Source organism: Meriones unguiculatus, chromosome 11 (assembly GCF_030254825.1).
Source record: "Meriones unguiculatus strain TT.TT164.6M chromosome 11, Bangor_MerUng_6.1, whole genome shotgun sequence".
Classification (NCBI taxonomy): domain Eukaryota; kingdom Metazoa; phylum Chordata; class Mammalia; order Rodentia; family Muridae; genus Meriones; species Meriones unguiculatus.
The window spans coordinates 34,712,846-34,726,524 of record NC_083359.1 but is presented as its reverse complement, the minus strand read 5'-3'; the positions used below and the strand labels follow the sequence as shown (position 1 = coordinate 34,726,524).

The following is a 13,679-nucleotide window of genomic DNA, read 5'->3' as shown; positions in this document are numbered from 1 at the left end:
TTCAAGAAACCTTGGTTATAACTGACAAGTGTATTTCCAACATGACTTGATATTTTTGTTGAGTAGCAAGTAAGATGAAAGAAAAAAAATGGAGACGCATGTCTAAGGTTCCCAGATATAGCAAAGAAAGACATGCAATGCTCATTTAAAGTTGACCTGTGAAGACCTGAAGCATCAGATGAGTGTGCTCTGTGTAACAATTGGGATATAACCTGCCCCTAGAGACACTGCAGCTGTGGCGGCCCTGGCACGTGTCAGTGGGTGGCAGAGAGGAGAGAGGCTATGCTTACTCTCAGTGTTCCGACCTGTGAATATCTGAGTGACCAGGAGCCTAACAATCCTTGGAAATGTACACCTGAGGCATTCACCAGTCTGGAATCTCGAAGACCCTGCTAGGCTTCCAGGGAGGGGAGGAAACTGGAGAGTGGAAGAATCCCACCTGGAATCCCAGGCCCAGGTAGGAGTGAACATCAGATAGACCACCCTCAGATGGCGCCACTTGGGCAGACCCAGGTGAAGAGCAAGCCCACGATGTCCACTATACAGGTACCGTGGGGAATGGACAGGAAGCTAGCCTGAGATGAACACCAGTCTGGCACCATGTATACCTCAGTAGAGGGCAGACCATGCCCGGGATCACCCCTGCCTGGTGTCATAATGCACAAGCAGGGCATGGCAGTTAGGATACCTCCTGGGATGACCCCAGACACTCAGAGACCCCAGGCACCACTGAAAGGAGCAAGTAAGTGATGGAGAAATGGAAGAGAAAAAGAAACAGAAGGATGTGGGCACAATGAAGAGAGGCAGAGAGGCAGACTCGAGGGTAGTGAGGAACAGCCTGATGTGAGTAGCCAGTAATGCCACCTGAGACCAAGGTGGGGTCCTGGCCTGCGATGCCACTGTAGGGTCAGTGTGGGTCTGTGGTCCTGCAGCAGCAGGGGTCTGTTACTACTGAAGGCCAGGTAGACATCTCTGGTCTGGGCTGATCCCCAGGGACATGCTGATATCTGAGGGCTGTGCAGAATTGGATCCACCCCTCACCTAGACATCATGAGAGAGCTGGCCCTGTGGGCATGAAAGCAGGAGATCTGATCCTGCCGCTAGCCAAATGTAGTACTCTGGAGAGCAGGCCCTGAACACTGTGGGAGTTGTGGGCAAGCCAGCCCCTAGAATATGAGTGTGGGAGAGCTGGCCCTGGCACTCATATCCCATGAAGTGCCATGGGCAAGGGAGAGCTGTCCCCCACCTTTCACCTCTTGTTACCAATGGCAGGCTCTGAGGTCATCAGAGTGGGAGGGCTGTCCCTGCCCCTCATCTACTGCAGCACTCAGGAGATCAGGCCCTTCACCTTGCCTGGGCAGCGGGCTAGAGCTGGCCCTGGATGTGGGAGTTGCAGGTGGTGAACTGCCCTGAGGGCATGAGAGTGCGAAAGCCACTGGGCTGACTCAGGTATGTCTCAGCCCACAACCAGGGCTTTGAGTTGGCCCACTCCCAACATCTACCCCATCAATGAACTGCTGGAGTACATGAAGGGGCAGGTCCCGCAGATCCAAAACCACAGGATCTCTATGACAGCGCAACAACAGGATATCCAAGAAGAGCCCCAGTGATGTTCCAGGATTGATAGAGAAGCAGAAGCCAGAGGCCTCAAACCAGACCAATCAGTGACTGCAATGAACCTTTGTAAGCAAAGAAGTACGGACAGAAGGCTATACTGGTGGGTCAAACTGTGACACGATACAGCTTCCCTGGTGAAATTTTTTTCCTCTGTCTTGGGGGTTGCAAGAGTGGAGGGTGACTATGAGGGAAGGGGGAAATGAGTGGGATTGGGGAGCATACTGTGAAATTCACAAAGAACCAATAAAGAGGTTTTTTTTAATTGGTATATAATTATGTTAACTATCTTTGGTTGAAATCAGTCTCCTCTTATTTGGGAGACTATATTCTAAGACTTGCCAGTCTTCCACCCCAGACAACTTGAACCTACAAATTGACATCCCTGGATGAGGAATTTAAAGATGGGTGTTTAGATCTATTATATCTATATCTATAGAGATATATTATCTAAACACTCCAAGAGCACACTAAGAGAACATTTATAAGAAGAATTAGGTTTTGTTGTTGATAATTATATTTGTTTGTTTGTTTGTTTGTTGTTTTGAGGCAGGGTGTCTCACATAGTTCTGACTGTCCTGAAATTCAGTATATAGACCAGGCTGTTCTCAAACTCACAGAGATCTGCCTGCCTCTGCCTCTCAAGTGCTGCGATTAAAGACTTGCACCATAATTCTCAGCTGTTATGAAGAATTAATGAACAGCACTGTTGCTTATTTAATGATAAATTACTTTAACTTTGTTTAAACTGACTCACAAAACTTTAATAATATAGCCAACTCTGGTGAGCTGTGAATAGCCACTCCAGTGCACCACTGAGCCTGTCCTATTCCATATAACCCATGATCTACTTTATTATTTGCAAATTTTGCTTTATTCCTGGAGATGTTGAAGCTGGTGATATGAAGAAAGCGGTGAGGGAGATTTTGAAAGAGAACTCCTCCCTTTTCCTTAGAGATTTTAGCTCCCCAGAGGCATTGTGAACATTTGCTCAGCATCTTCTTGGAGACATGTCTGTCTACTGAGGTTTTAAGACTATAATCTCATAGGACCCCATGATACATGAAAATAAAACCAAAAGCGACCTGCACTTAGACATGAAGCATTCCTAGCATCGTAAGGCAGAAGAAGGTTGGGAGATGAAATTAACATTCCTACTTGTCTGCAAAATTATTGATTATCCGTAGTACATAGTTAAGGCTTGGAAGGGATTGTGTTAAATAATTACTCCTCCATGGCAGTAGTCTGAAGGAGTAGTAACGTTTTCCTCTCTAGTCTGCTTTGATGTTGTGAAGATTTGCCATAGATAAGTAAAGTCTGTGATACAGGCAACAAATGCTTGAAATCCATCAAAGGGGCAGGTTCCTCCACCACATGCAGTGTAAGCTGGCCCTGAGGATGGAAGGGATTTAGAATGCAGGAAAGGTGTCCCAGTGGGGGCCCGCACCACAAGTGAAGGGTTAGAGATAGGAACTCTGGAGAAACAGAAAATGAATAGTCTAGCTAGAGAATATTTGGATTTATATATAGATATGACAGCCATTTAAACCGAGGAGCACAAAGTATACTTTTGGCAAGGAATCAAATAAAAAAACTAATAGCTGGAAAAATTGAAAATAATTTGAATCTCTACTACAGCTTGTTAATAAAAAACAAATGCTAGACTGTTTTACCCATGACCACTTTGCCTCTTATCTTGGGGACCCATGGCCTTCTGACACGTATTTCCCCACCTTTTCAGCCCACTGATTGCCTCGGTCTTCCCATAACATCTCAAGTTGTTAAAGACAGAATGGAATGACAATCATAATCTTCCTTTATGGGCTGGGGAAATTCACACTATGCATCAACCAACGAAAAGATACCTTTGGTCTGGTGCTTCTAATAGCCGCAGTTATAGCTGTAAAGAACAATTACGTGAATGAGGCTTGTATGGTACACATACCTTAATCCAGCCCTCAAAGTCAAAGTCAGGCAGGCCTTCATGAATTCAAAGCCAGACCAGTCAACATAGCAAAGTCCAGGCCAGCCAAAGCTACATAGTGAGATAAAAAATAAAAGAATCATAAAATATAATCATACAAGTAAACAGCCCTTGTATCTTTCTCCTTATCAGTACTGCAGTGTTATGTCCATTTCTAGATGTGCATTTGTGTGTGCATGTGTGTGTGCGTGCCTCTGGTGTGTGAGTAAAACTTTTTGTGTGTATGTGCTTGTTTCCTTTGCCTTAGGCCTTAGTACTTGCTATTTCTTTTGCATATACCATTTGTTTCTCGTGGGTTTTACCCAACTAATTCATGTTAATCCTGAAAATTCAATTTAATAGTGGCTTCGGGGCTGAGGGTGTGACTCAGCGATAGAGTGCTTGCCCAGCCTGTGCAAGGCCCTAGGTTTTATCCCCAGCTTTGCTAAAAGGAAAAAAAAAATAATGACTTTATTCAAAGGTGTTCCTTGAGTGATTATTCATCTCTCTTCTCTGAATTCATGTGTTTCTTGCCATTTTGCCCTCATTGTTTTATCTTATGATTTCATATTTTACCTGCCTTGCTCCCACTGGACTAAAAAATTTTAAAGATGAACCATAAGACTTATTTCTCATATATACATATGCACGTATGTATGTACAAATACACAGTCATACTCATAATTATGTTACGTATTGTTTATGTTTATTTACCTATTTTATATGTAACATAGCTCATGTTTTTCTGCAGTATGTTTTCATGTGTGTGTACATACAAATTTATATGTTTAGTGTTTTCTTTATGCTCTTTGATGAATCTTGATGAGCACCTTCCGTAAGACAGCATTGTATTAAGCTATCAGCTGTCCATATGAAATAGAAGCTACCCTTAATTTTCAGAAGGGCAATTCAGGACCAGAAAACATTCAATGATTGTGACAGCTCACATGACCAGGAAATGCAGCACCAGTCTGAGCCCAGGGCTGGCTGAGTGGCCCTTGTTCATGCTGAAGCATGAGAAGTCATTACTTCAGGAGTTGAGGAGAGATGTGGGTCTCCGGAGAGGAAAAAAAAAGAAGACTGGGACTGTCAGGGACACCCCTGCTTGACCATCAGAAGTGGTACTTGTACCAGCAACATCCAAAGGCACAGGTAGAGAGGAAGCCAAAGAATGATGCTAAGTGCACAACCACTCTCTGTAGTTAGGAGATTCTGACACCTTGGCTTCCTATATTATGGTAAGTTTGTCTATCAACAGCACTTTTTTTCAGTAACAGTCTGCTCTGCTTCAGAAACCCTGGAAAGAGGGCTCAAGAAGCATAGAGGCAAACTCAGCCCCAAAAAGTCTTCTGGTGTTGTTTTTGTTTTTATTTTTTCCCCCGTGATTTTATTCAGATCTCACTAATGGCCTAAGTTCACAAAGAACACAGATCATTGCCAAAGACCGTGAGGGAACATAGGTGTTCCCCAAGCAATTGCACCTGTTCTGTTTTAGAAGTGCATTTGTTGCTTTTCTATTGTTGGGATAAGACAGCATGACCAAGGCAACTTACAGAAGAAAGAGCTGACTGGGTTCTCGGGGTTTCAAAGGACAAGTCCATGACCATCCTGGAGGGGAGCAAGTCCCTAGAGCAGCATGTGCGACCTTACATCTTGATACACAAGTAGGAGGCTGAGAGTGCTAAGTGGGGATGGCGTGAGATATTTTGCAACCTCCAAGTCCACCCCAATAATACCCCCCTTCCAAAACCTTCCTCTCCCTCCAAATCATCCCTAAACAGTTCTATCAACAGGGGACCAAGCATCTTATAGGGTCCATTCTCTTTCAAACAACCATAGAAATGTAGCAATAGCAAAGGGTTGTTTGAGTTTCCTATAGTGTCTGTGACAAACAATAACTTATAATAACATGCTTACTTTTAAGTAAAACTCTCAGACATGCTTCCATTAGGTTAGATAGAGGTATCATCAGGGGTCCCCTAGTTTCTAGAGGTTGTGAGAAACTTGTTTTCTTGCCTTTTTGTTTCTAGAAACAGCCTTCATGTCTTGGGTTATGGCCTCTTAATCTCTATCTTCACACCAGCCCCTCTAGGTCAAGGTCATCACGTGTTGCTGTCTCTGAACTTCTTCTCATTAATATACCCAGGGCCACAGCCAGAAAAGATTCTTAGCTCACAAGAGTTCATATGATTAAGTTGTCTTATCTAGAGAGTACAGGATAATCTTTTCATGACAGGTGTCTAACTTTAATCACATCTGCAAAATCCCTCCAGGTGATGCAGGGTCCTATATTCAAGGGTGTTGCAGATCACGGTGATATCTGAGGGGTTGCTATTCCACTCACTATAAAAGAACACACAAGCAGCTCCTTCTCTCTATGAGGAAACAAAGGTGTGGAGATGTGAAGCGAGTTTCCCACAGTCATAGAGCTAGTAAGATGGCGTCTATGACTGGGATTCTAACGCAGTCACTCTTCCTGGGACAGCACGCTATCTCCTCTAATGTGTTTGTGTCAGCTGCAAAATTGGACAGCAGTGTTGAAAAGTTGGCAACCTTTATAGCATATAATGAAAAGGTTGCCAGCTTTGAGCAGGGACCATCCTTGCATCATGAGAAAACAGAATTCTTGCATAGATGGAAAGGCTATCGCTTTATCTCATCCCATGCTTTCTTTAAAAAAAATCATCTTAATGCAGGTTACAGTGGATGTAAGAACTGACACACTTTAAACCATTCAACACACTGAGAACAAATGAGTGGATGAATGGATTCCATCAGTTGAGCAAATATCAAAACATATGCATGGGAACTTCATATCTGTATGCTTATAATCCCTAACACTACAGTCCAAGTGCTATTAGCCACACTTCTCTAGACTTTAGCATATCAAGTTGCACCCCAAGGTATTCTCTTGGTTTTCTTCCAGTGTTTAGGTGGTGATCTAAGAAATAGCTCATTATGGGGTTGTCAGGGGGGAGGGGACTTTCCTCCTGATATCTCTGGCCAGGGCTCATATTATAAAGACTTGACTTGTACTTCTTACGCCTTGTAGGTTATTCCTCAAACTTGTGTACGTCACACACAAAATAAAAGTCTCTGGGCTGGCATTTTCTTGGCTCAGATGGCAGTAGAAGATCATCCAGCATATTATTATTGGATGCCAATGTGATAGAGCATGATGGGGTTCAGTGGACCCTGGGTTCACCATCTATGGATTTAGGTAATCGTGCACCAAAAATATTTAGGAAAAAAAACACATTTGCTCAGATGGCAGTAGAAGATCATCCAGCATATTATTAGAGTGCACATTGTAGATGAAGCCAGTGTGCTCAGAGAAAGGACACTGTGCATGCTCCTGTGTAGCGCCAGCCTACTGGGGATGTGCATTTACCCTGTCTGTCCATTGAGCATCCATTATGTGCGAGGTGCTATGATTGCCGATTGTTTTTCCTTTAAGATGTTTCTGGTCCATGCTTTGGGCAGAGTGCAGGGAATCTTATGAAAGATGGGAGAGATAGTAAGACCTAGAGAGGATAGGAGCTCTACAGGGAGAGCAATAGAACCAAAATATCTGGACACAGGGGTCTTTTCGTTCATGGATATAACTTAGATAACCTAGAACCCCTGCACAGATGTAGCCCACAGAAGCTCTGTATCCAAGTGGGTTCCCTAGTAAGGGGAATAGGGACTGTCTCTGACATGAACTCAATGGCTGGCTCTTTGATCACCTCCCCCGGATGGGGGAGCAGCCTTGCCAGGCCACAGAGGAGGACAATGCAGACAGTCCTGATGAGACTTGATAAGCTAGGGTCAGATGGAAGCAGAGGAGGACCTCCCCTATCAGTGGACTTGGAGAGGGCCATGGGAGGAGATGAGGGAGGAAGGGTGGAAGTGGGAGGGAATAAGGGAGGGGACTACAGCTGGGATACAAAATAAATAAACTGTAATTAATACAAAAAAAATAAAAAGAGATGTTTCTGGCCCAAGCAGACTTATAAACAACCAACTGCAATATAGGATGCAAGGCCAATGTGATAGAGCATGATGGGGTTCAGTGGACCCTGGGTTCACCATCTATGGATTTAGGTAATCGTGCACCAAAAATATTTAGGAAAAAAAACACATTTGCATTGAATAGGTACAGCCATTTGTTCTTGTCATTATTCCTTGTGCTACATAGCTAACTACACAGCACTTATGTTAGGTATGATAAATAATCTAGAGATGATGGTTTGAGCTACACAAGAGGATAGACATGTTAAATGCTAATGCCATGGCAGTCTACATAAAAGGCTTGAGAATCTGTGTGTTTTGAGGTCTTCAGAGGTCCTGGAAAGAATTTTCTACCAAGTAACGACTACATAGACAAGGGGCCTTTAAGTTCAATAGGAAAACAGAGGGCATGATGGGTAAGGTGATGCGTAGACAGCCTAAGGAAGAATAAAAAAGCATCTAGCCAAGAAAGCAGAGACAGGGAGGGGGCTAGAGTAGTGACTTTTGTCTCTGTGGAAGCAAGAAACAGGACAGTGTGTATCCTAAGTACCTCAGAATGAGTCCAACTCTCGATCCAGCAATTCTAGTTCTAGAAATTTAGTCTGAGGAAGTGAGCAGACACACACATAAAGATTTATGGGCACAGATGCTCATTGCTGCGTGATTTATAATAATAAAAAATTAGAAACAGCCTCAATGTTTATAGTAAATTGGATAAATGAATCCATATGATGAAATATAATGTAGCCCTTAAAAGCCATTTTAAATGAGGGGAAAGTACTCACATCAAATTAAGCAGGAAAAAGTAGTTTAAAATGTGACCTCAATATGGTTAAAATTGGACACAAAGCAGGCCAAAATGAATATTATGTATATAAGTTATGCACAATGAAAGACAAGACTTGAATGAAATATATAAAAATGGCCAGGGACCAGATTTTAGGGAATAAGTGCATTTATTGAGCACTAATTCTATGCTGAGCAATGTTATAAACACATTGTGTGGATTACTTGATGAATTATTCTGTATGGCACCCTATGAGGTAGACATTCTAATAACCTTCCATCTCATTGAGGCCCAACCAAGTTAGTTTCCCTAGATGGCAAGTGCTAGACATTGGATTTGAATGAAGGTAATCTCCATATAAACTACCACTGCCCACAAAAGACACCTGTGCCTGGTGATCCTAGGAGCTTTTTCAGGACAGCAGCGTTTTAGAAGGTCAAGTTCTTAGCTAAGCGAAGTCTGTGTTGGACTGAGACGGGAGAGTTAATAATGTCTCAGGTATGTTGAGACTCCTGGTCCATCGAAATTCTCAGAATGTTCTGTGAGCCTGCTGACGTGTGAATCTTTATGTTTCTGTTTCTTTGAAGTTAACTTCTTGGCAAAAAGCCCTGGGGGCAATGAGGAATCATGCTTCTGCATGGAGTTGGGAGGGTGTGTCAGGAAGAAGCTGTTCCCTGATATGTAACATTTCTTGTTCCTCCCTGTTATTGTTTTTCTTCGGCTCAAGGAGGAAAACCTCCAACGTATAAATGGTTACATGTAGAAAAAATAGTTTCCTGAAAGACCCTTGTCATAGCTTTTATTATATCGAAAACCTGGATGAACAAGTTCCCCTGTGAAAAATTCTGAAGGCTTTAACCCTTTCTCTCTGAGTCAGTGTGGTTTGCAGAGACCCGAGTCTGAGCCAGATGGTGAAATTCACTGATTGATAGGCATCAGCTGACAGATATTTCAGGGAAAGTCAGCTCATTGACATTCGCCAGCTTGGTCAAGTTCAAAAGTGACCCACTACTTTTGTGCCAGGGTATCCCATCTGGCCCAGATATGTTCTCCTCCAAGGGAATTCTTCAGCCTGCCTAAAATGCAAATCAGTTGTCAAAGGAGCAAGCCTCAGGTCAGAAAGTTTCTTTTTAGCTCTAGTGTAGGGAGGCAAAGGCTGAAGTAAAAATTGCCATGATAGTAATACTAGCATCCAGTTCATTGTTGAATGTATTCACCTAAGGATGGGAAGAACCAAAGACTACATTGAAGATGGAGCCTGTTGTCTTTGTCACAAACAGACCTTGTTTTATCAGCCATCTTGGATTCTGCTCCATAGTTTGTGCTTGCAGAGTCAATGGAATAAGACAAATAGAATCCCAAGGATGTTCCCTTTCTCCCTATTCTCAGCAAAAGGGAAACAGAAGGTCAGGCCCAGTTAATGCTTAGACAATATGGTACTGATATGTATATTCAATACGAGTCAGCTAAAACATGGCTGACACTGGATATCCAACACCCTGTGAGTCAGGATAAAATGATTAACATTGGATGTCTGAGACCCCAAAAATAAACAAAAGCTATTATACAGCTATTTTTTTTGACAGGACACATTTTTATGTGATTCTGTATAAACAGAGGCTTGAGGTCAGAAGCCTTCTCCAACCTACCTCTGTGTTTTTGTCTATAAGTCAGTGTGCTTGCCTGTGTGCAGCCCCTGGGTGCCATCTGTGTCTAGGTGCCAAATTATGGCTACTTGCCTAGCTGGCTTTACCCATAATGAATAAAGAAAAAGGATGGAAAGGAGGAGGAGGAAGAGAAGAGGGAGGAAGAGGAGGAGAAAAAGGAGAAGGAGGAAGAGGAGAAGGACGAGGAGGAAGTCACACCAGTCTACAATTCCTCTACATTTTCTCCAACCTCCTGTGATCATCCAGCTTTCCCGAGATGGGAGCACTCACAGGCATGAATCACTCAGCTTAGCTATGGGAATTAAAGGCCACAGTGTCCATGCTAGCCATGCAAGCGGATACCTGAAGGTTAGTTTTTCCACCTTAGGGTGAAACTTGATGCATTTGGATTGAGGAAGGAAAAAGGAAGAAGAAGCAACGGAGAGAGATTGCTGCGCCAGGAGCTGCCAACACAGCAGAAACCATTTACTGGTAGAGCCATGAGGCTCTGAGAAGAGTAACCACTGACTCTGCTACTCCCACCCAGTGACAAACCATCAGCCAGATTGTCCTGTTGTCTGTTTTCCCACTGTGCTTAAATTCAACAATTAATTCTATCAACAGCTGTTTGCTACTGTTGGCTCCCGTCTGGGGGCGAAACTAGATGATCACAAGGAAGGAATTACACTGCGCTGTGACTTTGTGCTCTACTCTTCTGGGTGATTCTTTTACTCTGAACATTTTCTCTCACCTTATTAAATAGTCTTCCAAATCTAGGGCTGTTAGGGACAAGACTGGAATTCTTTATGGTTATACCATGTGTCTTAGTTAGGATTGTATTGCTGTGAAAAGACACCCTGACCAAGGCGACTCTTATAAAGGAAAACATCTAATTGGGGGCTGGCGGAGAGTTTCAGAGCTTTATTATCATGATAGCGGGAAGCATGAGAGCTGGAGAAGGAGCTGAGAATTCTACATCTTGATCCTCAGGCAGCATAAGACTGTACCACACTGAGCATCAGTTGAGCATAAGAGACCTCAAAGCCCACCCTCACAGTGACACACTTTCTCCAACAAGGCCACACCTATTCCAACAAGGCCACACCTGTTAACAGTGGCACTCCCTATGGGCCAAGTATTCAAACATATGAGGTCTATGGGGGCCAAACCTTTTCAAACCGCTACACCATGATATAACCACTGCTGGAAGTTTTTACTATTTTTTTTATAACAAATTGATTTTTTATTACATACATTATAAAATTCCTGGAGAGAACGCTCAGCATATATGTTTTTCTTGCAGAGTACCTGTGTTTGGTTCCTAGCAACCCATATCAGGCAGCTCACAGCTTCCTGTAACTCCAGCTCCAGGAGGAACCCAATGACCTCTCAGGCACCTGTATTCATGAGCACATGGTTCACATGGGGACACACATATTCCTGTGATTGAAAAGTAAATTGTTTGGGGGTTGGAAAAACGATCCAAGGTTAAGAGCACTTGTTGCTCTTCCAATACCCACATGGAAGCTCGCAACTGTCTATAACTCCACTCCCAGGGGACCCAATGCCCTTACCTGGCCTTCTAGGGTACTTCATGCAGATGGTACACAGACACAAGTGAAGGCAAAATACCCATACAAATAAAAGAGGTGGGGGAATCAACAATTTTCAAAAGTCTAAAGCTCTGCAAACCATTTTCTTCTACCTCTTGTAGAGCCTCAGGGAAATGCAGTCACTTCTTGCTCATTACACCACTCTCTCCCCCAGTACCTCCAGAGTTCCTTCTCTGTTGCCCCGGCCCTGCACCCCCTAACCACACTCAGCTATATTTTTCCCTCTAGCAACTGCGTCATATTACATATTTTCCTTTTTGAAAACTTCTGTGATTTCTATATAGCTATTTGAAGGAACCCCCACAAGGACAAAGACTCCCCTTGTCTGGTTCCCTTTACTCTGGGTGTCCCTGCTGCTTATTCTAGGCTTATACCATGTGGATAAGTAACATTTATCATCGACTGTTCCCTCTGGGTCATGAGGAGGGGACACGATGTATATGAACATCCTAGGAGAACCCATGGAAGAACAAGATGGCCCAAATTCAAAATAAAGAAACAAAATCTCTTCTGCCCTTAATTTTAGTTTTTTTTTTTTTTCAAGTTTTTTCAGAAATCCAGATCCACAAGGAACTTCTCCATGAAGTCCTGCTTTGATGGGCCAAGCACTGAATTTTCAGCATCTGTTTTGGATCCTCTCTCCTCTTTTCAGAAAGTTTGACCTTGACCCAGGGGATTTCTATAGTGACTGGTCCAGCCTAGTATCAGGGAAAGTAAATGACTCCCATGAATTAAATGGTCCTGGGATCAAGATGCCAACTGTTTATAGGAAGTTTCAAAAATCAGCCAAGAGGAGGAGTTCACGGTTCAGCAGACCTGTCCCTGGGAAGGGTCCCAGATGTTTGTAGCCTAGGTGATAAGGTGACTCATTTTCTTTGTGTCTATACCTTTGAGGGGCCCTGTGCAATCTATGCTCAGAATGGCAGGCAGATCAATAAGATGATGCTCAAATCCTTAAGCCTGGTTAAGCTGGAACTGGAACCCAGCCTAGGATGGGGTGAAATAGCTTGAGACAAAAAAATCAAGGACGACAAAACAACCATCTTTGTGTATCAGCCAGACGTAAACTCTGAGTTATTTCTTTAAGTTAATTTGTTTGTGCAGGATGATTTAAGATAAATAATATACATACAAGATTTTTTTTAAATATTAAATAATATAAAGAACGTAGAGCTAAAAGTCTCTCTTCTGTGGCTCAACATCAGCTCTCCAGTTTCCTGGCTTTTTACACCAAAAGGCAGCTCCTAACAGTGTTTGTACAAGTCTTCAAAGAATACGGGTGTATTTGCATATAATGTTTTGTGTTTGCATTTGTTGGTATGTACTTGTGTGTGCTGTATGTGTTTGCAAGTGTTTGAATGTAGTTGCCTGTGTTTACATGTATTTGAATGTGTTTGTTTCTGTGTTTGTGTCTGCATTTGCATGTATTTTCATGAGTGCATTTGTATTTGCTGATGTTCCTGTGTGTTTGCATGTATTATGTGTTCACATGTGTGTGTACCTCTAAACAAACAGCAGTGTTCTGTGTTCACTTTTTCTGTACTTAGTCTGTTTTCTTTATCCTGGCAAGTACTCTGTGGAAGATAAAATGGATCTCTATCTTAAATGTTTCATCATAACTTTTTATCCAACTGATATATAACTTAGTTAGCTAAATTTCTGCTTCTGCAAAATGAAGAGGAAAATAACCTGAAGTTATCCACTTACCTTTCATCTTCCTTTGATGGCAGTGGAGCTAAAAGCCAGGGTCTCACCCATGCTAGGGGTATATACTATCTCTAGCTACATTCCCAGCTGTGGTGATTAAAATGAGAACGGCCCGATGGGCTAGTGTATTAAAATACTTGACCCTTAGTTGGCGGAACTCTTTGGGAAGCATTAGGAGGCGTGGCCTTAGTGGAGGTGGTGTTTCACCATGGGTGGGCTTTGAGGTTCCAGGAGACTCGTGCCATTCCCAATATGCCCTCTGCCCTTCTGCTATTTCAGATGTGAGCTCTTCTTAGCTGTTGCTGTGCCATGCTCCGTCATCGTGGACCCTGACCTTCTGGGACCATAAACTCAAT

At 43.0% G+C, this 13,679-nt stretch overlaps 1 non-coding gene across 1 annotated transcript; it reads left to right on the top strand.

Moving 5' to 3' along the window:
* The first annotated feature begins 211 nt into the window (after positions 1-211).
* LOC132646606 (small nucleolar RNA SNORA17) lies at positions 212-339 on the top strand. Its single transcript, XR_009584868.1, has one exon. It is a non-coding gene; the product is annotated as a small nucleolar RNA SNORA17 (small nucleolar RNA).
* Positions 340-13,679: the final 13,340 nt, after the last annotated feature.